The sequence below is a fragment of the Humulus lupulus genome, chromosome 6, assembly GCF_963169125.1.
Source record: "Humulus lupulus chromosome 6, drHumLupu1.1, whole genome shotgun sequence".
Taxonomy (NCBI): Eukaryota; Viridiplantae; Streptophyta; class Magnoliopsida; order Rosales; family Cannabaceae; genus Humulus; species Humulus lupulus.
In genome coordinates, this window is record NC_084798.1 from 16,531,876 (window position 1) to 16,558,352 (window position 26,477).

The 26,477-nt window shown below is 40.7% G+C and overlaps 1 long non-coding RNA gene across 2 annotated transcripts; it reads right to left on the minus strand.

Annotated features, from left to right (window-relative positions):
- Positions 1-18,841: 18,841 nt before the first annotated feature.
- LOC133781736 (uncharacterized) lies at positions 18,842-23,971 on the minus strand. 2 transcript variants are annotated; one of them, XR_009870246.1, is made up of 7 exons: positions 23,860-23,971; positions 22,592-23,097; positions 22,000-22,064; positions 20,690-20,804; positions 20,276-20,368; positions 19,030-19,460; positions 18,842-18,918 (listed from the first exon to the last, which is right to left on the minus strand). It is a non-coding gene; the product is annotated as an uncharacterized LOC133781736 (long non-coding RNA). The 2 variants fall into 2 exon arrangements; XR_009870245.1 differs by lacking the exons at positions 18,842-18,918; positions 19,030-19,460; positions 20,276-20,368 and having other exon boundaries at positions 20,501-20,804; positions 23,860-23,967.
- Between the last annotated feature and the right edge of the window lie 2,506 nt (positions 23,972-26,477).

Sequence of the window (26,477 nt, forward strand, 5' to 3'; positions counted from 1 at the left end):
CCAGCCTCTAACATGTTTCGTCCATGCCTCGAGCCCGCACCACTCACTGCTTTGTTTTACCTTTACCTACACACAGAGTACCCGTGAGCTAACGCCCAGTAAGAAGAGCTATGTAGGACATAACTCCCCAAACCAAGGAACATAAACTTTCAACTAAACATAAATAAACATCACAAGCCCAATAATCATCGTATGATATATAAACACCATATCACACTAACATAATGTGAGTTACACTCACACACATAAATACTAACAAGTCATGTTGATCGGACATGAAATGTAATCTGCCTTGCCTGCATTGTACTCACACTCGGCATTCCCACGATGGCTACTAGTCTAGCCTGCGCTGTACTCACACTCGGCCGTTCCCTCGAGACATCGTTGCCCTGCCTGCGCTGTACTCACACTCGGCAGTTCTGTGGTGGCATCCTATTATCCTAAGTTATACACACCCAAGATAATTCCTGCAAGTGCTATACTCACACAAGCAGCTAAAATCTAGTAGCACGCCTACTCTATCCTCTTAGCATGTCTACTAACTAAAATCTCTAGCACTATCCTCATGCTAGTCAACCTAATGCAACAATTCAAGTCACAAAATAATTACATAATTAAACAAATAAGAAAACAAGGTCGCACGCACAACGTACACCCTGTGCGCAGATGTCCACTCTTCTTACCTTAAACAGTGCGTTTTCCGCTGATGTGTCTCGAACCACTCGCTGCGTCACCTCGATGACTGCTAGCTCCTAGATGTCCAATTACACAGCGAAAATTTAGGAAAAATAAAATAGGCGTTAAGGTTTTATTTCGAAACCTTAATTATCGAAATAATTTAACTATGTCATTTTAACATGCATGACACGTAAATTAAAACAATTTCCACAAAATGTTCAAACCATCATGTCACATACACAAACAATGATGTTTCTAACATATCGCATGAATTCATATAAATACTTTTTATGTGAAAATTATCAAAATATCCTTTAATATCATAATTACATTAAAGAATCAATAATTTTATAAAAATTATCATATGACAACAAAATTTAATAAATAACTTTTCCAAAACCCTAAAAAATCAGCAAATTCTCATATAAGACCAGAAAAATAATTTTTAACATTTATAAATTATTTTTCATCAATTTCTCAAATGAAACCCAAATAATAGAAATAAATACACAACCAGCCCAAAATTCAAACTAACATACAGAACTGTTTAAAAATCCAAAATAAACTTATAAAAATTATTTTAGAATTTTCTGGGCAAAATAACTATTTTTCTTAATTAATTTTATAGAAAAACTAATTAATTAAAGAAAAATTTATAACTGATTACAAATAGAATCTAACTATACAGATCAGTTTCTACACCCTACAGTAACACACACAAAAATTACCTAGGGTTCAGAACTGTAATACCCAGATTTCGAGCCATGTTAGTTATGACCTCGAAAGTTGGATTCGCAAATAAGTGGACTCATAAGGTTGGAAGCAAGCCCGGATCATATGCCGAGCTTGCAGGCCTCGAAGAGTGCATGATCTCGAAATATAGCTCCGGGAACACATTCATCTTCGGAGACAGCTTCGGATCAGGGTTCCCGAGCTCGACGCGCATACGATCTCGAACAGGTTGAGTGACCTCGGAAGATGTCTCCAGTTCGAAAGGTGACAGGAAACCTGGGAGACTAAAGCCTTAGAGACACGTGATAACCATCTTGAATATCTACAAGTATTATAAATATGAGATGTAATCCTCATTCATTAATGTAAATCCCCTGGAATCGTGGGATATTATTTGATCAGTTAAGCGTTTCCTGGTCTTCAGGGACGTTTCCTTTTATATCTGATTATAGGCATTTAAAGCCATTTATTTTATTCATAAAAAGAGTAACTACCCAAAATATGTGGGATAGTATTCTGCATCCTTCTCTATAAATAGAGAGGCCATGCAACACTGTAGAGGACCGAAATTCTGATCCTTGAGAGAAAACTTTGAAGAATTCATGTTTGAGAATATTCAGAGATAATCTTGAGATTAATAACAGCGACTCGTGGACTAGGCAGATTTAACTGCTGAACCACGTAAAAATCGTGTGTTTGATTTGTTTTATTGTATTTGGCCATTATCTATTATTGTTTTTTGTGCTCTTCTTTCACTGTTTGACGAAAAACGGCGTCAACAGTTTGGTGCTTTCATTGAGAGCCTTAAGCATTCATCCCTGAGAGATTCATGGCCACGAACAATCAGAACACGCCTGATGAAAGTTGCCCAAGGCGTCCTGGAAAACAACCAATGGAGAACCCGGATGCTGAGGAGAGAAGTGGGTCTTCTGATTCCCGGGGACCACCGCCTCCACCAAGGGATGAAGACATGTACTACAATCCTGAGCGTTACGTTCCTATTGTAGAATTGGAAAACCGGCAGTTGAAACAGCTGTTGGCAGAGGCCAACAAACGGAATGAGGAGTTGACTAGGATAACCGCAGAGGCGCAGGTGGCTCAGCCCCCGCCTCCGCGCAAAAACCAAGTCCCTCCTCCAAGGGACGTGCATGTTCCTCCCTGGAGGCCCTGTGGGCGTCCACGAAAGGATGGTGCCACAAGGAGGCCGACTCAACCTCCGGCGCCAGCAGAGCCATCTGCTCCTCCTAGGCCCCAGAGGAGTACCCGAGCTCGGGTTCCGCCTAACCCACCTGTGGAAGTGCCTCCAGGAACTGAGAATAACCGAACCCCTGCAGAGTCTCAGACTCAGATACCTGGGAGTGCACCGAATGCAACTGACCCATCTCGGGCAAATTCTGGCCCCTCTAGGCCGCGACAAGGGCGACACCCACCGTCGCCTATACGGTTCCCTCTGTCTCCCATAAGATATCCTTCACCTCCCCGCAGAAACGCTCAACCTGTTCGAGATCAAGATCAAGGGCGTACGAGGGAAAGACAAGGAAACAGGGAGACATTCCAGGAACGGAGAGGCGCACCCTCTGAGAAAAGTCAGACGTCTCGGTCTCGCACTGCGGAGATGAGGCGATGTGGGAAGAATACATCACGAAATGACCGATCAATGAGTCTCACTAGTGACGAGTTCGGAGAGACCAGGTCCGTCAGTAATCACGACCGAGGTCGTAAAAATACCGGAAGTCGCAAGAATCGTCATGACCTGCGAAGTCATCTAAATCAGAGTAGGGGGAAGGAAGATCAGACAAATCCGGACCTGAGGGATCGCTTGAATAAGTGTAGAGATCCCTCACGGAGATTCGAGCCTGGAATCACGATCAATGACAGACAATTCCAAACAACACCTCCTACTGACCCAGTCCAAGCAAGGATCGATCAGCACGAAAAAGCCTTTAGGCTTTCAAAGAATGAACGAGGAAATGGTCGATATGAGGACTCTGATGAGGAGCTCGAGCCGTTTGCTCCACATATTTCCAACACCCAATTTCCTCAAGGATTCCAGATTCCTCACGTCCCAGCGTTTGAAGGAAAAACCGACCCATGTAGTCACCTGAGTACATTCAACACTATTATGAGAGCCAGTAACGTGGGTTACGAGCTCAGATGCATGTTGTTTCCAACATCATTGGCAGGACCTGCCAAAATTTGGTTCGAAAAGTACAAGAAACACTCAATAACTTCATGGGAACAGTTGTCTAGAGACTTCAAGAAGCAGTTCCGAGCTATGGTGGGAGTCAGACCAGAGGCATCCACTCTGACCAACGTCCGACAACAGCCAGGCGAAACACTGAAAAGCTACCTGACGAGATTTAATCTGGAGGTCGCCCGAGCTCGAGATGTGGATGACAGTGGGCACCTTATGGCTATCCGAGCTGGTGTTTTACCCGGAAGTGCCCTTTGGGATGACATGCAAGGGAAACCGGTGAGGTCAATAACCGAGTTTAACAGACGAGCACAGAGGTTTGTCAATGTAGAGGAGGCGAGGTCAACGCTCAAGGCGACCTCGCAGACCGAAACTACAACGATAAACATTAACTCCGCCTCAACCTCGGCTGACCCAGCAGCTCCGCAGCCTACCTCAGAAAATCCCTCAAAAAGGAAAAAGAGCGAGGGAAATAACCCCGGGGCTGAGGGAGGAAAGAAAAAGAAAGGAGAGAGGTATTTCTCCGTGTATAAAGTACACACCGAGCTCAACGAGTCTCGGGAAAACATATACCTGGCTAATGAAAACCAGGTTCCCTTCAGGCGTCCGGACCCAATGAGAAATCAAAAATCCAAGAGGGATTCCAGTAAGTATTGCCGGTTCCACAGAGACACCGGACATACAACTGATGAATGTTGACAGCTGAAGGACGAGATCGAAGGGTTGATCTCGAGAGGTTACTTCCGGCAGTATGTCAAAAACCAGAGTACTGGACAGACTACTATGAGCCAGAGAGTAGTCGCACCTTCGACGGCACAAAATAATAACTCCCGACCTCGGGAAGAAGACAGGCCCCCGCCGATAGATGGAGAGGACGTGATAACCATCTCGGGAGGGCCTCATCTCGCAGGAGGGGGCAGAAATGCTCAAAAGAGATATGTAAACGAGCTGAAGACAGGGGACGGGTCTCCTTATGAACCCGAACCTAGGGCACCGAAAATCCAAAGGATTGAAACACAACCGACAACCTTCACTGAGGAGGATGCTTCCCATGTTCAGTTCCCTCATCATGATCCATTGGTTATTACTCTTCAGCTTGCCAACAAAAGAGTCCGCCGAGTTCTCATAGATAATGGGAGCTCGGTCAACATTCTTTATAAAGCGACCCTCGAGAAAATGGGACTCTCCCTTCGTGACCTGAAGGCGTGTGCAACTACTTTGTACGGCTTTTCAGGAGAAGGAACTGCCTGTATGGGATCCATTGAACTCCCTGTGACCTTGGGAGACTATCCGGTCTCGGTGACCAAGATAATGGAGTTCGTGGTAGTAGAGTTACCATCTGCCTACAATGTACTGCTCGGGAGACCCGCCCTGGTCGGGCTGGGGGTAGTTTCATCTGTGAGGCATCTGGCCCTTAAGTTCCCAACTCCAAGCGGGGTCGGGACATTAAAAGGAGATCAATTGGCAGGAAGGGAATGTTATAGCATTTCTTTGAGGGGAAAGAAACAAAAGAGCGCTCAAACACTCGCTATCATACAAAATAAAGATGGAACAGTCTTAGAAATTGACGAAGAGATCGACCCGAGGATTGAGGAGAAAGTTGACCTCGAACCTTTAGAGGAGCTCGAAGAAATTCAGCTCGAGGAAGCTGATCCCTCGAAGAAGGTGAAGGTCGGAAAACACCTCCAAGAATAGACAAAATAGCAATTAATTTGCTTTCTGAAGAAAAACCAGGATGTCTTCGCATGGTCACACTCAGACATGGTGGGGATAAGCTTGAATGTAGCGAGCCACGCATTGAACATAGACAAAATCTTTCCCCCGAAGCGACAAAAGCAAAGACAGCTGGACGAAGACAGAAAGAAAGCATTAAAGGAGGAAGTTGACAGGTTAAAAGCAAACCATTTCATTAGGGATGCCTTTTACCCTGAGTGGGTAGCCAATCCAGTGTTGGTCCCAAAGCCCAATGGGACGTGGAGAACCTGTATTGACTACTCAGATCTCAACAAAGCTTGTCGAAAAGATTGTTTTCCGCTGCCAAGGATTGACCAGCTCGTGGACGCGGCGGGGCATGGCCTGATGTCATTCATGGATGCCTATTTTGGATAAAACCAGATTCCCATGCATGCCCCCGACCAAGAACATACGAGCTTCATCACAGATAAAGGGCTCTACTGCTATAATGTCATGCCATTCGGACTTAAGAATGCTGGAGCCACGTATCAGCGGCTCGTAAACATGATGTTTTCAGAGCAAATAGGGAACAACATGGAAGTTTATGTTGATGACATGCTTGTAAAGTCTCAACTTAACAAGAACCATGTTGATGACCTCGAAGAGTGCTTTGGCGTGCTCAAGAAATACAACATGAAGCTAAATCCTCATAAGTGCACTTTTGGGGTATCTTCGGGAAAATTTATGGGCTTTATTATAAACTCTCGTGGAATCGAGGCCAACCCCGACAAGATTAAGGCCCTGGTTAACATGCCTTCACCTCGGAAGCACAAAGATGTTCAAAGCTTAACCGGCAGGATGGCAGCCCTAAGCAGATTCATTTCGAAGTCAACGGATCGTGGCCTTCCATTCTTGAACTTATTGAGAGGAAGTAAGAAGTTTGAATGGACAAAGGAGTGTGAACTGGCCTTTCAGGAGCTCAAAAAGCACCTAGCTGAACCACCCATCCTGTCAAAACCTGAGACGGGAGAAGTATTGTACCTATACCTCTCAACCACCGAGCACGCAATAAGCGCGGTGCTCGTTCGAGAGGAAGAAAAAGTGCATAAACCCGTCTACTACATCAGTAAAAGATTACTGGGGGTAGAGTCAAGGTATCCATTGATGGAAAAACTCGCCCTCAGTCTAATCCATTCATCTCGAAAGCTCCGCCCCTATTTTCAGGCACATCCCATCCATGTACTGACAGATCAACCACTTAGGCAGGTCCTGTCTAAACCAGAGGCTTCAGGTCGACTTCTTAAATGGGTTGTTGAGCTCAGACAGTTCGAGATCACCTACCATCCAAGAACGACCATTAAGGCACAGGCATTGGCGGACTTTATAGTGGAATGTACTGGTATAGCCGACGACGAAGTAATAACCACGGCCCACGAGCTATGGAAACTTTACGTCGATGGCTCGTCAAATGAAAATGGAGCAGGGGCAAGGGTTATTCTGATCACCCTCGCCGGGAGCAAATTTCACTCTGCTTTGAGATTCGGCTTTAAAGCATCGAATAATGAGGCCGAGTACGAGGCTCTACTTGCGGGACTACGAATAGCAAAGGAGCTCAAGGCCAAAGCCATTCATTGCTACAGTGACTCCCAGCTCGTGGTTAATCAAATCTTGGGAGAGTACCAGGCTCGCGGCACAAGAATGGCAGCTTATCTGGAGAAGACAAAATCTGCATTGGAGTATTTCGAATTTTATACAATCGAACAGGTTCCCCGAGAACGAAACTCAAATGCAGATGCCTTAGCTCGACTCACCACCTCCGTCGAAAATGAAGAGTTGAATGTTGTACCCATAGAACACCTCTTAACACCAAGCATTACTGAGCCAGACGAGGAAGATGTGTGCATGATTGAGACGGAGCCGACCTGGATGAGTCCGATAGTTGACTATCTCGAGAATGGGATTCTTCCAAAAGATCGAAATCAAGCTCGAAAGTTGATGTATCAACTTCCTCGTTACACCGTTCTGGACGGAAAGCTATACAGAAGAGGGTATTCCATGCCGCTGCTTAGATGTGTAACCCCTCCCGAGGCAAAGAAGATCATTGAAGAAATTCATGAAGGGTTCTGTGGAGACCACACCGGGGGGCATAGCCTGTCCAAGAAGATCATACGCCAAGGATATTTCTGGCCAACCATTAAAACAGATTCTTTCGAGTATGTGAAGAAGTGCGACAAATGCCAGAGATTCACCACGATACCCCGAGCTCCACCATCCGAACTGACCATGTTGACATCCCCATGGCCTTTCGCAGTATGGGGCATCGACCTCATAGGCTCTCTCCCGACTGGCAAAGGCAGAGTAAAATATGCTGTAGTCGCCGTTGATTACTTCATGAAATGGACGGAGGCTGAACCGTTGGCGACCATAACTTCGAAAAAGATCCTTGATTTCGTGGTAAAGAACATTGTATGCCGATACGGAGTGCCGAGAAAAATCGTATCCGATAACGGAACCCAGTTCGATTGCAACTTGTTCACCAGCTTTTGCGAAAAGAACGGCATAATAAAGAGTTTTTCATCTGTGGCTCACCCTCAAGCGAATGGTCAGGTCGAGGCCGTTAACAAAACTCTCAAGAGTTCTCTGAAGAAAAAGTTGGAAGAAGCAAAAGGACGATGGCCCGAGGAATTACCTCAAGTCCTTTGGGGGTATAGGACCATAGCTCGGACCTCAACAGGGCATACCCCGTTCTCTCTAGCATACAGATGCGAGGCAATGTTGCCCATCGAGGTCGAAATCCCAACGATTCGAACTCAGATTTACGATCAAAGTTCCAATCACACTCAGCTCGAGGAAACCCTAGACTTGATTGATGAAAAAAGAGAAGAGGCTCAGCTGAGAAACGCTGCCTACCAGCAACGAACTACACGATATTTCAATAAGAGGGTTCGAGATCGAAAGTTCGGAATGGGAGATCTGGTATTAAGACGCGTATTCTCGGCAACCCGAGATCCAGCAGCTGGAGTGCTCGGGCTGAACTGGGAAGGACCATACCAGATAGAGTCAGTCATCCGACCTGGCGTATACAAACTAGCAAGATTAGACGGAAGCCTAGTACCGCGAGCATGGAATGGCGAACACCTTAGACCTTACTATCAATAGTGTAGGAAAAGTGTTGCCTGTAACCATGACTTTCTATCTGTACTAGTTTGTTTGTTTGTTTTTAAATTTCATCAAATAAAAGGTCTATTTTGTTCCATATGTAATTTCTTTTTATTTTTGCAATCTCTCTTAATTTAATAACCTATGGTCACACTCATAGGATATTAAGGGGGCACCATTGGTATATGTACCATCAGATTAAAAAAAATATATATATATAAAGTATTTGGAGATAACCAAGTACGCGAGTTTAGATAGTTCGGACATAACCGACTTATCAAAAAGATAAAAGTATTTGGAGATAACCAAGTACGCGAGCCTAGATAACCAAGTTGTCAAAAACATATGAAGTATTTGGATATAACCAAATACGCGAGCTTAGATAGTTCGGACAAAACTGAACTACCGAAAATCTAAAACGTTTGGAGTTAACCAGATGTGCAAACTTAACTGGTCTGGAACAAACCAGCCAAAAAATTGATTGATGATAAGTAGGAGCCTAAACCTATCGCGAGACAAGTCGAGATCGAGGCTGGAATATCTTAAGAGAAAAATAGTTCCAAACTCTTAACCTCGGAACAAAAAATGAGGATGAGGAAAAGTGACTAAACAAAAAAAGATATAACCAGATCATTCACATTACATACCATACAAGTACTCTTGAGTTCATGGTTAAAGTAATATCCAACCTTGATAAGTAACGAGGTCGGAAGCGGATAATTCGAATAAACTATGCATGAATGCATCGAATTTCGAGCCTAAATCCAAACTATGTTTGTATGAAATAAATAAATATAACAGGCTCATCAATATAAAAATATGCAAAATATTTCGAGCCAAGAAATGTAAGGCATATAAAAGAATGGTAAAAGAAATTGTATCAGCCCCGTGGGCATATATTAAAATAATTACAGAAATAAGGGGACACAGCCCCGATAACTGATCTCCCCGAGGTCAGATTCAAGGAAGAGGAGTCTCCTTGGCCTTCTCAACATTAGTGGCACCGGACCCCTCAGGACGAATAGCATGACTATCCCCCTGAGCTCGCTCCGAAACGGTGTCTGGAGCAGCCTTCTCCTTCTCGAGCTGTTCAGCCTCTTCCTTCTTGAGCCGAGCATTGCATCGTTCAAGAAGCGGAGCCTCGTGGGGGCCTAAGAAGCTGGTGTCCAGATCTTCATTATAAGCCCACATCTGGTACATGGCTGAGTCGACCGCCTTTTCCTTCTGTTCTTTGTACTCGGCAAGAAGGCGAGTTTTGGCATCCTCTATGATGTAGAAGGTGGCGGCCTTGTCCTCTTCGAGCTTCTTATTGGTCTCCCGAAGCTGGGTGTTATCTTTCTTTTGCTCCTCGAGTTCAGCTCTCAGCTTTCCGAGCTCCTTGGCCATGTCCTCACGCTCCTTAACCACTGCCTCGAGGTTAGCATTCGTCGCCTTCAGATTGTCGTTCGTCCTAAGGTGGAGGTCCTTTGCCTCTCGAGCATGAGTCCTGCTCGAATGGATCTCGTTGTTCAACTCGTAATTGAGCTGGGCAGTGAAGGCAAGAGCCTGAAAAAAGGAAGAAACTACCATTAACCTCCGGTCAATATGAATGTAAGCAAAAGGAATATAGAAGAATACTTACTGCAGCAGTGGGCTCGAATGTCTTCCTGCTCGCGTGCAAGCTCGTACTCTCTTATCCGGCGTTGGTTCCGGGCGAAGAGCGATTCTGGGCTCGGAGATTCTGGCTCGTAAGGGATTGCCAGCAATGACCCCCACCGTCTTTCCAGATTCTGTGACATCTAACGAGAAAGAAAATATAGTGAGGGCCATGCATGCAAGAATTACGAGCTCGATGGAATGAGCTCGGAAATTTAGGAACGAGACACTAAATACTAAGATCCTTATTGAAGAGTCAGGGGCGTGTATTCCACAAAAAAGAAAAGGAGCGTGGATGATTTTCTGAAAATCCCGAAATTCAAGGGAAAGTAGAGTGGCGGTTAACCAGGAAAGGCGTCTTTGGGTTTCGTGCATTTATCAAGACCCACGTTTTTATCCGAAAGCTTAGTGCACTAGAAACGTTGCCTAAAAATTTCAAAACCCAGAAAATGGGAACCACATTCAAACGTCAAAACTGGGTATAAGCCAGAGATGAAAATCCAGAATGAAAGTCTAAAAGGCATGAAAGCCTATCGGGTTAAAACTTCCTATCGTGGGTGCAAACCAGTATAAATAGATACACAACAAGAACAGTTTAAATAAAAACTGGCAGAATGAAAAACAAAAATGGCATACTTACACAGTAATGGCGATTGCAGAGAGATCGTCGATCGAAGAAGAGGTTGCAGGAAAGAACTCACTGACTCGAACAGACCAGGATTCCTTTGCTTCTTTGGTCGAGAAAACATGCACAGAATAGGAATTTTGCAAAGAGGTCTCTGAGTTTGTTTTTCTTTTTTGCTTATGGCGAATGAAGGTAAAAGTGAAGAAGAAGATGAAGAGTGGGGTCTTGTATATATAAGTGGGGAAAAGGAATTAATCAGGAGCGTCGAGTGAAATCCTTACTAGATCGAACGGATGGGGATCAATGACAAGAAGGCGCCGAAAAGTTGTCAGACGGACGATCGTGGGCGTGTTTCCAAGGCACTCAAGTACCAAAAGTGAGCAATACCCAGCTGACGCGTGTCCATTTTCAAAGGTGTGACGGTACAGTTCTCAAGAAAAGTAATTCAAAAGTTTCCTTGTCTTAGGATTCGAACAAATACTTTTGAGGGGGCAAAATGTAATACCCAGATTTCGAGCCATGTTAGTTATGACCTCGAAAGTTGGATTCGCAAATAAGTGGACTCATAAGGTTGGAAGCAAGCCCCAGGATCATATGCCGAGCTTGCAGGCCTCGAAGAGTGCATGATCTCGAAATATAGCTCCGGGAACACATTCATCTTCGGAGACAGCTTCGGATCAGGGTTCCCGAGCTCGACGCTCATACGATCTCGAACAGGTTGAGTGACCTCGGAAGATGTCTCCAGTTCGAAAGGTGACAGGAAACTTGGGAGACTAAAGCCTTAGAGATACGTGACAACCATCTTGAATATCTACAAGTATTATAAATATGAGATGTAATCCTCATTCATTAATGTAAATCCCCTGGAATCGTGGGATATTATTTGATCAGTTAAGCGTTTCCTGGTCTTCAGGGACGTTTCCTTTTATATCTGATTATAGGCATTTAAAGCCATTTATTTTATTCATAAAAAGAGTAACTACCCAAAATATGTGGGATAGTATTCTGCAGCCTTCTCTATAAATAGAGAGGCCATGCAACACTGTAGAGGACCGAAATTCTAATCCTTGAGAGAAAACTCTGAAGAATTCATGTTTGAGAATTTTCAGAGATAATCTTGAGATTAATAACAGAGACTCGTGGACTAGGCAGATTTTACTGCTGAACCACGTAAAAATCGTGTGTTTGATTTGTTTTATTGTATTTGGCCATTATCTATTATTGTTTTTTGTGCTCTTCTTTCACTGTTTGACGAAAAACGGCGTCAACAAGAACAGTAGCATTAATATTTTTTCATATTTAAAATATAACATAAGCCAAATAAATCAAGAAAATTACATAAATGATACAAATTCGAAATAAAATTACAGAGAGCCTTAGAATCTCATTAAACATATACAAAAATTCTCAGAATTTTTAGAATACTTTAAATAATTTTTCACATTTATTTTCTTAAATCACATATTTAAAAGAAAATAATTGAAGAAAATTATAAAATACGATCAAAAATTAAATCTAAACATTCAAAGCCATTCTAAATAATACAGATATCATTGAAACATAAAATCATATTTTTCAGAACAATAAAAATATTTTTCATAATTAATCTTTATTTAAACTTCAATAAATCATAATAATTCAAAGAAAAATCAGAAAAATATGAAACCAGTTGGAAAATGCTCTAAAATTAATGTACTAATTTTTAAGATTGAAAAACAAAAAAAAAACTCCTCAGTAAACACCCAGATCGGGTTCGCCAAAAATATCGCCGATTTTGTCTTCTTCTCCGGCGACGACGACTCTATGGCTGAGTTTTGCTGCTTTCCAACCCTTCTCTTGCTTGGAAAATGATCCCCTTATGTCCAGAACTTCAAAACAATAGACCCCAGCCCAAAAATATGTCTGTAACCCCTTGTTCCGAAGTCTTCTTCTCCAAGTCCGGTGTACCGCCAAAAATGGAGCTCGAAATTAGTTTTTCTTGCTCTAGACCATTTCAGCCCGTTTCTTCACGTCAAAAATGATTATTGGAGTCCCCTAAGCTTGTTTATCACCAACCACGCACACCACACACTCTTGAACACACTTAAATCCAAAATTATCCAAGAATATGCATTTTCTTGGATAAAAATGGTGAATCACAATCCGAGGCTTTATAAATGTATTTCTCACACTCAAAATGTTTATTTCCTCCCCTAGAATGATTCTACAATGTTCATTACTGCCCAGATTTTTCCCAAGTGCAAGAACTCAAAAATTTCTTCTCTTTTAAAAAAAAACGATAATAACACTCTCTCTCTTCAATCCTTTGATTCCCTCAATATTCCCACGATTTCTCCATCAGATTATCATGGTAGCACGTTTTAGAATAGGTTTAAAAAAATAAGTTAGCATTTGAAGTGGTAAAATCCTCTTTTCAAGGAATTTTTTTTTTCTTTAAAAAAAAAAAAAATTGACTAAGTTCCACAACTGATATTATCAGTTAAATTTCGAAAATTGAACTAATTTTATGAATATTTTATCATGTTAAAACAGAAGAAATAAAGTCTCTAAAATGCCCCTTGAACCAATCCCAAACTTGAGGGTATTATGGTCTTTTCGCAAATTCTAATATTTAATATTATGGCAAACCAAAAATTACACATAATAAGATAAAATAATTTCAAGCATATTATTATTACTATTATGCTCATAATAATAATAATAATTACTATTATAATTTTTAAATAAATAAATAACTTAGCCATTAATTATTCACTTGACATTATTCTCATGTTGTGATTCCACAAAAACTCAAACATGAGAAACCATGAATTTTATTTCCATTGGAAGTCATACATATCTAATAATCCATCAAAGGAAAAGAAAAAAAAATGACAAGGATGCACACAATGGGAAAATTACGAAATTGCCCTTCCGGGAAAACGAATATTACACCTTCTCTAGCAAGCGACAAGCATTGGGTGTGAAACTGAAAGTACAAACTAGAATTTGAACACTAAACTCTAAATGTGAACTAGTTGTAGTTTTAATAGATCTTTATTATGCTACTTAAATTCTTACATGTAAAATTTTGAGATATTGTTGCTCATGTTGGTCTAAAATATATGCTCATGCTTGCTGATTTTTGTTGAATTTGATGTTTGTGGTTATTTTTTATTTAAGATATATATTGGTTTCTTTAACTTTTATTGTGCTTGAATGCATTTTTAATTGAAATCAGAAGTAATTAACTAGCCATTGATTCTCATGGTCTTCTAAAGTAGCATCTTTCTGATTATAATGTATTGTATATATATATTTATATGTTTGGTTGGTGTATCATTTGCATTTTCATTTCATAATCATAAAGCTTTTGAGCTAACTTTTCTAATGAGTATTTTGCCAAGCATAAATCTTCAATTTTTCATGCCTATGTGCTGTAGTTAGTGTAATTGTATGGCCATTTTATAAAGTCGTAATGAGTTTATTAACTTTCTTTCTTTTTGTACTATTTTAGTTTACTATTAACTCTAAGTTTAAGCATTAATTATTTAAACTCTTGTGTAGCTAAGCAAATCAACTTCACAACAAAGACAAGTGCACAATGGAATGGATGATGAATTGGAGGGTGGAGCAAGCTTCATGGTTTACTTTTTGTGTATCTTGTTATGTTTCTGATTTTTACTTTTGAAGCACAAGATGTGCAAGACTATAGAATTTTATTATGTATGTGTTATACCCAGATTTCGAGCCATGTTAAATGTGACCTCGAAAGCTGGATTCGCAGCGAATGAACTCGTAAAGTCTGAAGTATGTTTCAAGACTAGACATTGAGCCTGTAAAGTCGAGACGACTTCAAATATGGTGGCCTTGAAATCCACACGATCTCAAAGGGTAGCACCCGAGATGCATCTATCCTCAGGGATGACCTCAGATAGGGGGTTCCGAGCCTGACGCGCGTGCGATCTCGAAAGCCATGTGACCTCGGGAGATGTCATTAGCTCGAAAATTGATGAGAGACCTGGGAGAATAAGGCCTTGCAGATATATGATAATAACCTTGAACATCTACAAGTGTTGTCCATAAGAGACGTGGTCTACATTTATTACTGTAAATCCCCTAAAATCATGTGATGTTATTTGATTAGTTATACGCCCCCTGGTCTTCAGGGGACGTTTCCTTTTATATCAGATTATAGGCATTTAAAGCCATTTGATTTATTTGCACAAAAAGAGTAACTACCCAAAATATATGGGATAGTATTCTGCATTCTTCTCTATAAATAGAGAGGTCATGCACCATTGTAAAGGACCGAATTTCTGAACCTTGGGGAAAAACTCTGAAGAATTCATCTTTGAAGGATTTTCATAGAAATTCTCAAGTTTAATAACAAAGACTCGTGGACTAGGCAGATTTAACTGCTGAACCACGTAAAAAATCGTGTTTTGTATCATCATATTTTTATTGGTCATTACTAGTTATTGTTTACGTGCTCTTCTTTCACTGTTGACGAAAAATGGCGTCAACAGTTTGGTGCTTTCATTGAGAGCCTTAAGCATTCATTCCTGAAAAAGTCATGGCCACTAATAATCAGAACACACCTGAAGAAAATTACCCAAGACATCCTGGGAAACAGCCAATGGAAAACCCAGATGTTGAAGAAAGAAGTGCATCTTCCGATTCCCGGGGACCACCTGCTCCACCAAGGGATGAGGATATGTATTACAATCCTGAGTGGTATGTTCCCATTGTGGAACTTGAAAACCGGCAATTGAAGCAGCAGTTGGCAGAGGCCAACAAACAGAATGAGGAGTTGGCAAGGATAGCCGCAGAGGCGCAGGTGGCTCAGCCCCCGCCTCCGCGCGAAAACCAAGTCCCTCCTCCAAGGGATGTACACATTCCTCCCAGTAGACCCCATGGGCGTCCACGAAAAGATGCTGCCACAAGGAGGCTGGTTCAACCTCCGGCACCAGCAGAGCCATTTGCTCCACCTAGGCCCCAGAGGAGTACTCGGGCTCGAGCCCCGGCTAGCCTGCCTGTGGAAGTGCCTGCAGGAACTGAGAACAACCGAACCCTTGCAGAGGCTCGGACTCAGATACCTGGGAGCGCACCAAATGCGACCGACCCATCTCGGGCGAATTCTGGACCGTCTAGGCCGCGACATGGATGGCAGCCACCGTCGCCTATACGGTTTCCTCCATCACCTATAAGATATCCTTCGCCTCCCCACAGGAATGTTTAACCCGTTCGAGATCAGGGCGAAAGGCGTGCGGGAGGAAGACAAGGAAACGGGGAGGCTTTCCAGGAGCGGAGAGGCGCCCCATCTGAAAAAAGTCAAACATCTCGGTCTTACACGGCGGAGACGAGGTGACATGGAAAGAATCCATCACGAAATAACCAGGCAACGAGTTTTACCAGTGATGAATCTGGAGATACCAGGTCGGTCAGCAAGCATGACCGAGGTCGTAAGAATACTGGAAATCGCAGAAATCATTCTGACCTGCGAGAGCACCTAAACCAAAGTCGAGGTAATGATGACCCAATAAATCCGGACCTGAGGGATCACTTGAATAGGCGTAGAGATCCCTTGCAGAGACGCGAGCCTGGGATTATGATCGATGATAACCGATTCCAGACAGTGCCTCTTGCGGACCCAGTCCAAGAAAGAATCGACCAGCTTGAAAAGGCTTTTAGGCTTTTGAAAAACGAGCAAAGGAATGATCGATATGAAGACTCTGACGAGGAGCTCGAACTGTTTGCTCCCCATATCTCCAATACTCCATTTCCTCAAGGGTTTCGGATCCCTCACGTCCCGATGTTTGAAGGAAAGACCGACCCGTGTAGTCATCTAAGCACGTTCAACACCATAATGAGAGCCAGTAACGTGGGTTACGAGTTCAAATGCATGTTGTTTCCAGCATCATTGACAGGACCTGCCAAAAGTTGGTTCGAAAAATATAAGAGACACTCAATAACTTCTTGGGAGCAGTTTTCTAAAGACTTTAAGAAGCAGTTCAGAGCAATGATGGGGGTCAGACCAGAGGCATCAACCTTAACCAACGTTCGACAACAGCCAGGCGAAACACTAAAAAGTTACTTAACAAGGTTTAATCTGGAAGTCGCCCGAGCTCGGGACGTGGATGACAGTGGGCACCTAATGGCTGTCTGAGCCGGCATAATGCCAGGAAGTGCCCTTTGGGACGACATGCAAAGAAAACCAGTAAGGTCCATAACCGAGTTTAACAGACGAGCGCAGAGGTTTGTCAATGTAGAGGAAGCGAGGTCGACACTTAATGTGACTTCCCAGCCCGAAACTACAACGATAAACGTCAACTCTGCCTCAACCTCGACGGACCCAGCCGCTCCAAAGCCTGTCACAGAAAATCCCTCCAAGAGGAAAAAGAACGAAGGAAGTAACCCCGAAGCCGAGGGAGGAAAGAAAAAGAAAGGGGAGAGATATTTCTCCGTATACAGAGTATACACCGAGCTCAACGAGTCTCGGGAGAACATATACCTGGCTCATGAAAACCAGGTCCCCTTTAGGCGTCCGGACCCGATGAGGAATCAAAAATCCAAGAGGGACTCCAGTAAGTATTGCCGATTTCACAGAGACACCGGGCATACGACCGATGAATGTCGACAACTGAAGGACGAGATCGAAGGATTGATCTCAAGAGGCTACTTCCGGCAATATGTCAAAAACCAGAGTACTAGTCAGGCGGCCGCGAGCCAGAGAGTAGCTGCGCCTCCGTCGACACAAAAAAATAATTCTCGAGCTCGGGAAGAAGACAGGCCCCCACCGATAGATGGAGACGATGTAATAACCATCTCGGGAGGGCCTCATCTCGCAGGAGTGGGCAGGAATGCCCAAAAGAGATATGTTAACGAGCTGAAGACTGGGGATGGGTCTCCTTATGAACCCGAACCTAGGGCTTCAAAAAGCCAGAAGATTGAAACACAACCAATAACCTTCACTGAGGAAGACGCGTCCCATGTCCAGTTTCCTCACCATGATCTGCTGGTCATTACTCTTCAGCTGGCCAATAAAAGGGTCCACCGAGTTCTCATAGATAATGGGAGCTCAGTCAACATTCTTTATAAAGCAACCCTCGAGAAGATGGGACTCTCCCTTCGCGACCTGAAAGCGTGTGCAACTACTTTGTACGGCTTTTCAGGAGAAGGAACCGCCTGCATGGGATCCATCGAGCTCCCCGTGACCTTGGGAGACTACCCAGTCTCGGCAACCAAGATGATGGAGTTCGTGGTAGTAGACTTACCATCAGCCTACAATGTGCTGCTCGGGAGACCCGCCCTGGTCGGGCTGGGGGCAGTTTCATCAGTAAGGCATCTGGCCCTTAAGTTTCCAACCCCTAGCGGGGTCGGAACATTGAAGGGAGACCAATTAGCAGGGAGGGAGTGCTACAGCATCTCCTTGAGAGGAAAGAAACAAACGAGTGCACAAGCACTCGCCATCATTCAAAACAAAGACGGAACGGTCTTAGAGATTGACGGAGAGATTGATCCAAGGATTGAGGAGAAAGTTGACCTCGAAACTTTAGAGGAGCTCGAAGAGATTCAGCTCGAGGAAGCCGATCCCTCGAAAAAGGTGAAGGTCGGAAAACACCTCCAAGATGAGACAAAATAGCAATTAATTTGCTTTTTGAAGAAAAACCAGGATGTCTTCGCGTGGTCGCACTCGGACATGGTGGGGATAAGCCCGAATATACACTACTACAAAAAAGGATTTTTAGGACTAGCATTGCGAGTCCTAAAAAATTTTTTAGGACTCACAGGGCGCGAGTCCTCTATTTGAGAGCCTTAAAAACTAAGGTTTTTTAGGACTTGCAATGCGAGTCCTAAAAAATCTGTGCGAGTCCTAAAAAATCTGGTTGAGTGCCTATAATTAAGTTTTTAGGACTCGCTCGCAGGTAATTTTTTAGGACTCGCTTTGCATGCCCTTAAAAGTAATTTTTTTTAAAAAAAAATACAGCTACAATTTTAATTTTGATTTAAAAATATATATTCATTTGAGTGTCGAATATGTATCAAAAGAATTTTGAAAAGAAAATACTAAAAAAATGGCAAAAACATTTTACGAAATAAATTTAAAATTTCTAAACATGTATTGTAATTAGCTTGCTATAATATCATTCATTTTGCTCTAACCAATTGTAAATATAACATTGCCCATTTCTCTAACTTCGTCAATTTCTTGAGTAGTATATGGTTTGTCGGAGGTGAACTGAAAAAAAAAAACAAAAATTTAATTATAATTATATTAGTGGTAATAAATTCAAAGCATATATAAAAATTGTACTAGATTAATACTATGTAGTTGTATATTGTTTATTACCTGTTTCGACAAGAAATGCTTGATATGAGGGGCATTGATAAGTACATTCTTCATCATCCTCATAACGTAATGGCTATTGAATCCAATGAAGTTCACCTGTCATTCTAGTTATTATAGAAGAGAAATAAAGAGCTAGTATCAATCACTAACATAAAAACATGAAATACTTTATAAGGATCTACATTCTAACACATGTCAAATAATATGGGGATAATTGTCAATAACACTTACTTGTAACCAAAATATGAAAAAATTACATCCCGGTTTCCAACAAAATGCCAATGCATGAAAACAGACATAGGAACCACAATGCATGCCAATACATCCCGGTTTAATACTACTAGGCATTTGGCACCTTAAATTTAGAGCATCCTTCCATCACAGAATGCCAAGAATCCATCAAATACGAAGCCCTTAAACTTAAATCCCAGCTACATCGACACGTAACATAGGAAAGATTAAAGCCACTGATTTCATTGATTTCAACAATACTAATGGTTTGTTAATAATAATGGTTTGTGTTTATATGCATTGATTTCAACAATACTAGAAAGATGAATAAATGTAAGAGATAAGTTACTTTAGCTTCATCATTATTCCACTTAAACTAAACAAAGCAAACACTTAAAGAAATTTCCTTGATGTGATCAAATATAGATCCTTGATCTCTCTTATCTTGGTATATATACTAATAATGAATGATCTCATAATATTACCTAATCAAATCCAAATCCAATTTTTTTTATTATGTTAAATATCCGGATCACAAATTTATCATTGTGGCAGTTATCATTTTCATATTTCCACACAAAACTAAGTACAAAAAAATCTATAGAAAATCGGGCAACATATCCCCTTATTGACTAGCCTAGCCATCTGTCACAATCAACACCAACATGTCAAACAAATCAAACAGCACACAGGTTTTCATCCATATATCACCGCAGCACACAAAATTATCAGAACCTACTTCACTAAGACATGCAAGTTCTCAATCTTCCGTTATCACCGCAGCACACAGAATTCCCAGAACCTACTTCACTACGGATGAATATCTAAGATATTCAAACTCCACTAAGTACAAAAATATTTGACAGATAGCCATAAATAAGAAGTCTTAACTCAACAAGGAAACTATTTTTTTATAATTCAAACTCAGATAAGCTCTAATAAAAATCTTTAAAATTTATGAAAGTAAAACTGCAATCAATTTCTAATTACATGAAACATGTTTGGTATTAATTACCTGTTCTACACCTTGAACTAAGGACCTTTCCTTTCTGGAAGCATCACCATGTTCAACTTCAGCAGCTAAACTATCATGGACGTCCACAGCATCCTATTAACAGTGGCAAACGTGAGAAGTAAAGGCAGTGAGAATATTTACAAAAGCAATTCATAGTGCTTATAATAACAGACCAATTTCAAGCAAAAAAATATTCTAAATGTTATTGCTGCAGTGCAACCAGATTTTGTAATCTTACAACTCAGAATTACTTTGGACACTTTAATTAATCTTTCATAAGCATTATTATTACAAGGGAGAGCCAATAATTTTGAAGAAAACTTTGATTTCATGAATATTCAATCACCTGACAACTTGAGCCTAAATGATGATTGAAAATTAATCAAATTCTTAAGTAATTCTTGTTATTATTACCTTCATGAATTTGGGAGCTCCAAAGTATTCTTCTTGTTGAAGACGTCAATATATATACTCATTAAATAAGTTTTTAGAATAATGAAGTCAATATATATACCCATCTCCATCAAACCTACACACAGAGCAAAGGAAACAAAATCAGTGTCCAAATCTGACACCTAATATACAAGTTAGTTTCAAATGATCAAGATAACAACACTCAATTCAAGAAGACTTTATTTTTATATAAAATACAAGGTTGTTTATTCAGTTATTAGTCCTAGGTTTACTAATTTTAGTAAGTTTGGTTAAGTCCTATGTATAATAACCATATCAGTTTCTTATCTGTAGACTAGTATTTTACATTATTCAAAGTAAGAAAATCATTGAGAAAGTTTTGAAAGCTCAAGACTTGTTGTTACTCTTTTCTCTTTATTATTGCTTTCAGTTAAGTTAAATCTTTTGTTTCCAACTATCAGATAACCACCTAATAATAGTTTTACATCTGAACTAGTTAATTTATTTATTTATTCTAAAAAATTATTACGCTATGATTTTTCCAATAAGGAGGTTAAATGAGAAAAAGAGAAATGTGACCCTTCGAAACAAAATAAACTAAGCTAAAAATCTATCAAAAAAATGGTTTTCAAGAGACCAAAACGTGATGAATAAAATTATTAAAATACCTAAAACCAAAAACAGAAGCACACTGCGAAAATAGAGAAAAACTAAACAAGCACAATTGAGAACAAAACAGTCAGAAATATAGTTTATTTTCCATTTCTTTGACCTCATCCTCATCACCTAATAAAAATAGTATTACTTGAATATATAAATTCTTTATAGTTGAAAAATCGAGAGGGAAACACAATGATAGCATTTAATACAAACAAACACATTAAACAAATTAGAACCTTCTTCCTAATGTCAACAAACTTTATTTCTTTGTCACCAATAGGCTCAATTAAATACAGTACCAAGACAAAGAAGCAAATTCTTTCCAGTTAACAAGGTAGAGAAACATGAATCCATTATTACTCTATTTTAGTTCTAGTTAGTTATAATATCCCAACAAACAGTAAAGAAGGATAAGAATATGGAGAATGACACAGTGTAATAGCGTTATAAGGATTACAAAAAATATAAACAACATTTGGGGTTTTGGGAAAAAGCAATATTAAATGAGAAAAAAGAAAAAGACTTCAAGCAATGGCTTTGGCAGTGGTATTGCCTCCAAAACTTAAAAAATTGGTAACAACTTTTTTTCACTACCTATAATTTGATTAATACAACTTATAAAATGATCAAAAGAAAAGATGTGTAGATACCAGTGATATCCAGCTAGTGGAACAAACTTGAGACCAACTTGAAGAAACTCTCCATTTAAGCACTCCTGCATATGTATAGTATAGCATATATATACAGTATATACACACAAGTAGCTACCATGTTATATACTAAGAAAAAGCTCAATATAATAAAGAGAGGCCACGGAAGAGTTATATAATTATAAATATATATTATATTTAATCATCTAACAATAATAATAACAAAAGGCAGTAGTAATTTGAGCACACCAAAACTAGAATCACTCATAGTTTCATTAAATCATATTCTGTAGTTTCTTTGCATCAATTTCTCAAACACTTGAAGAGCATCAAAGTAAACCCATCCCAAAAAGTTTATTATTGACTCATAACAAAGTAATCCCCAAACATTTTGACTCATAATTCTTGACATTATTAACTCTTCAACCTCCACCACACCAAATGAAATATGGACCAATTTAATAGTCCTATTATTCAATCTTAGCAGTGATTTTATTAAAAGTAAATAAACTCTTTTATTTTTTTGTTTAAACTTTCATTTCTAATCAAAATAAGGATTGCTTCAATGGTTGATTTGATTGTTGTAAGTTACCTTGAGGAAGAAGACAATGGAGTGAAGGTTTCACTTATACTTGCAAGAGGCACGTATTGAAAAGCAGAGCATCATCCTGGAAGACATGCGTCGTTTGCACCGAAGAACACAGTCACGGCTAGTGGAGCTTCGCCATGATCAGCCGCCGGAAAAACCTTCTCTATAACCTTCAGAGCCCACCTCGTGTTGTACCCACTGTACCCTCTTAGAACCACATCAACCTAATAATAAGATCGAAAAACCAAAACCAAAACCCCACTACAAATAATACCCAGAAAAATAAAATTATCAATATATATGTATATGTATGTGTATACGTACTATGCGAGAGAAATGGTGAGCCAGAGAAGCACCCCAGCCCACTGTTGCAGTCACCGGGTTTCAATCAATTAACTAAAAATCTAGAGTGTTAAATTTCTTGAAAAGAAGGAAATAGAGAGAAGCTAACCCATAGAAAAGAAGGAAATAAAATTTACCCAGCACTCATGGACCCCTATTGCCATCCCCTGTAAAATGTTGTAGAAAGAAATGAACATAAAATGTGATAAGTATATAGTAGAATATTTAAAAATACTAATATAATTAAGGCTAACAAAAAGTTGTGAGCAGAAATAGGATGGAGGTCATAAATTGGTTTAATATCATTAGCATTCAATAAAATTTCATCATACCATAGAGGCATACTATGTCTAGTCTTAACTGATTTAATACGCATAACAAAAAAAAAACTAACTAAAAAATGTGCAAATAACTTAATGTTACAAACACAATGAAAATCTCAGTGCTTGCAAGCTTCACAAAGCCTACATTGCCCACCCACACAAACATCAACAATGTATTACAGAGAAGCTTAGGACCTCAAAATCAATAATGGACATACTTTATATATGAAATCAAAGATGAGCTATAACTATTAAGTTAAAGAAACATTACATGAGTTTCAAGAACACATCATTAATCCATCAGAAATTCCATATCACTAAAAAAGAATGTTCCACTATGTATTATTTAGAGGACAAGTATTCTATCAATTAAAGAAAACAAGTATTAATCAACTTTTAAAAAAAAATAGTTATTCTTTTCATGTCATTCTATTAGGTATTTTGTCAAACACTTTGAATGCATAAGAAATAAAAAACTGAGAATAATATATGACATGAAACCAAATGAATCTTCTCATTATATATATAATACAGAGTTGCATATATATATATATAAATATATAACTATCTATTACTAATAATAATAAAAATTTAAAGCTTAAATACCTGCTGCTGCTGACGCCCAATCCGTGCCAAGGACGCATGCTGCTCCGACCACATCTGCAGCGTTGCCGAGAAGTCCAGGCGTCGAGAACCACCTGTAGCCGTCGTCGAACACCAGCAACATGCATCAAGAATCACTTGCAGCCGTCTCTGAGCACTGCATCGTCGTTGTCGCCGAGAAGAACACCTTGGCTGAGAACCCAGCTGCTCGTACTTCTCCTTCCCTTCTACTATGTGGTTATGTGGTGCTGAAAAATAAAGAACCCTACTGAAAGCCCCAATAAGTATTATTAATAAATTTTCATCCAACTTTTTATTTTTAATTATCTATTTAAATAATAAGTAATTTAATTAATTAACAACTAATATTAAATGTAAAGTTAGACAATTTTTTTGAAATGCCCTAGCCCGAATCTCCAATTGTTTTTATCCCCTTTTTTACTTAATATATTTAAGGGCACTCTTTGGGTGCCCTTAATACTCTTTTAGGATACCCAAAGTGAGCCCTTAAAAGTCACCACTTATATTATACACTCAGATTTTCTATTCAGGCTTTTTAAGACTCTTTGGACTTTTTAGGACACTCATCGCGAGTCCTAAAATATGTTTTTGAAGGACTTTCAATGAGAGTCCTAAAAAGTACAGAGACATTTTTTAGGACTTACATTTATGTGCGTGTCCTAAAAAAGTGTCTCGTAAAGGGTATTTTGCAGTAGTGATAGCAAACCACGCACTGAATATAGACAAAAGCTTCCCCCCGAAGCAACAAAAACGAAGACAGCTGGACGAAGACAGAAAGAAAGCACTAAAGGAGGGGGTTGACAGGTTAAAGGCAAATCGATTCATTAGAGATGCCTTTTATCCTGACTGGGTAGCCAATCCGGTGTTGATCCCAAAGCCTAATGGGACGTGGCGAACCTGTATTGACTACTCAGTTCTAAACAAAGCTTGCCCGAAAGACTGTTTTCCGTTGCCAAGGATTGACCAGCTCATGGATGCCACGGTGGGGCATGGCCTGATGTTCTTCATGGATGCCTATTCTGGATACAACCAGATTCCCATGCATGCCCCCGACCAAGAACATACAAGCTTCATCACGGATAAGGGGCTATACTGCTATAATGTCATGCCATTCGGGCTCAAGAATGCTGGGGCCACATTCCAGCGGCTCGTGAACATGATGTTTTCAAAACAAATAGGGAACAACATGGAGGTTTATGTTGATGACATGATTTTCAAGTCTCAACTCAACAAGAACCATGTTGATGACCTCGAAGAGTGCTTCGGCGTGCTCCGAAAGTTTAACATGAAGCTAAATCCTCAGAAATGCACTTTTGGGGTATCTTCAGGAAAATTTCTGGGCTTTATTGTGAACTCTCGTGGAATCGAGGCTAACCCCAACAAGATCAAGGCCCTGATTGACATGCCCTCACCTCGAAGGCACCAAGATGTCCAAAGTTTGACTGGCAGGATGGCAGCCCTAAGCAGATTCATCTCGAAATCTACAGACCGTGGTCTTCAATTTTTCAACTTATTGAGAGGAGGTAAGAAATTCGAATGGACGGAGGAATGCGAGCTGGCCTTTCAGGAGCTCAAAAAGCACCTTGCAGAACCACCCATCCTGTCGAAACCTAAAACAGGAGAAGTACTGTACCTATACCTTTCAACCACCGAACACGCAATAAGTGCAGTGCTCGTTCGAGAAGAAGAGAAGGTGCAAAGACCCGTTTATTACATCAGTAAAAGATTACTGGGGGTAGAGTCAAGATATCCATTGATGGAGAAACTCGCGTTCAGTTTGATTCATTCGTCTCGTAAACTCTGCCCCTACTTTCAGGCGCATCCCATCCATGTGCAGAGTGATCAACCACTTAGGCAAGTCTTGTCTAAACCAGAAGCCTCAGGTCGACTTCTTAAATGGGCTGTTGAGCTCGGACAGTTCGAGATCACCTACCACCCGAGAACGACCATTAAGGCACAGGCATTGGCGGACTTTATAGTGGAATGTACTGGCATAGCCGACGACGAGGTAATAACCCCGGCCCACGAGCTGTGGAAACTTTACGTCGACGGCCCATCAAATGAAAATGGAACGGGGGCAGGGGTCATTTTGGTTACACCCGCAGGGAGCAGATTTCATTCTGCCTTAAGATTTGGCTTCAAAGCGTCGAATAATGAGGCTGAATACGAGGCTTTACTCGCGGGACTTCGTATAGAAAAGGAGCTCAAAGCCAGAGCTATACATTGCTACAGTGATTCCCAGCTCGTGGTAAATCAAATCTTGGGAGAATACCAGGCTCGCAGCACAAGAATGGCAGCTTATTTGGAGAAGGCAAAATCCACATTAGAGTGTTTCGAATTTTATACAATCGAACAGGTTCCCCGCGAGCGGAACTCAAATGCAGATGCCTTAGCTCGGCTCGCCACATCCGCTGAAAATGAAGAACTGAACGTCGTGCCCATAGAACACCTTTCGGCACCTAGCATTAATGATCCAGAAGAGGAGGATGTGTGTATGATCGAAACAGAACCTACCTGGATGACCCCAATAGTTGAATATCTCGAAAACGGAGTCCTTCCAAAAGACCGGAACCAGGCTCGAAAGTTGATGTATCAACTTC